Source organism: Pelmatolapia mariae, linkage group LG7, assembly GCF_036321145.2.
Source record: "Pelmatolapia mariae isolate MD_Pm_ZW linkage group LG7, Pm_UMD_F_2, whole genome shotgun sequence".
NCBI classification, from domain to species: Eukaryota; Metazoa; Chordata; class Actinopteri; order Cichliformes; family Cichlidae; genus Pelmatolapia; species Pelmatolapia mariae.
Genome location: NC_086233.1, coordinates 10,602,153 through 10,602,747, shown reverse-complemented (window position 1 = coordinate 10,602,747; position 595 = coordinate 10,602,153).

The window sequence follows — 595 nt, the reverse complement described above, 5'->3', positions numbered from 1 at the left end:
GGCATTAGGTCAGCAACAATATTGTAGTATTTAAAAAAAAAAAAGTTGTATGAAGTCTTTCTAATACCAAAATCTGAAGAAGAACGAAGAAGAATGCCTCTTCCCTCTAAAAACAACATGGCAGCCCAGCTTATGTTTAAGTTGCATCTGAACTTTCAAACACTTCATACCTACTGTCACATTTGCTTCCCCAAATCACTTGTTATGTACACATAATTCTGTTTAAAGGAAGTAATCAAGAAAAACAACCGATTCCTAAGAAGGGAAAACCTAAAATAGGAGACATTGGCATGTTCACATAATAGATTTAGGACTGAATATCCTTAATTAACAGTCACACCAATAAGAGACTGAAACTGTGCTATTGTCTTACAGAATGGGAATCTGAAGAATCTGGAAGAGTGGGATATTCTTGACCCCGAGTTTCAGCAGCGTTTGGAAGCTGCTCGATCAGTGCTCCGGCAGGAGATCCAGCGAGAGCTGAAGATCAAGGAGGCAGCCGAGAGGCTGCGACGGGCAGTCACTAACCGCAAGAGTGCAGCTGATGTTGAGGGCCAACTTAAGGCCTCGACCCGCAAGCTGGAAAAGTTGCACT